This window comes from Arachis ipaensis, chromosome B10 (assembly GCF_000816755.2).
Source record: "Arachis ipaensis cultivar K30076 chromosome B10, Araip1.1, whole genome shotgun sequence".
Classification (NCBI taxonomy): domain Eukaryota; kingdom Viridiplantae; phylum Streptophyta; class Magnoliopsida; order Fabales; family Fabaceae; genus Arachis; species Arachis ipaensis.
Genome location: NC_029794.2, coordinates 121,699,167 through 121,699,428, shown reverse-complemented (window position 1 = coordinate 121,699,428; position 262 = coordinate 121,699,167).

Here is a 262-nt window from a genome sequence, read left to right as displayed (position 1 = left end):
GTTTTTAATTTTTAGGGTTTTGGGAAGAACCAGTTCGGTTCGGTTCGGTTAGGGTTTTGGTGGTGAGAACTGAAAACCGAACCGAACTGCAAAAAAACAGCAACACATTATTTTTTTCGGTTTTTTCGATTTTCGGTTAATTTGGTTTCGGTTTTTTCGGTTCGGTTCTTCAGTTTAGTTCGGTCCGGATCGGTTTTGAACACCCCTAGTGCTTATTATGTTAAAAAAGCCATTTTTTATTTTTTATTAGATATTTTTAATA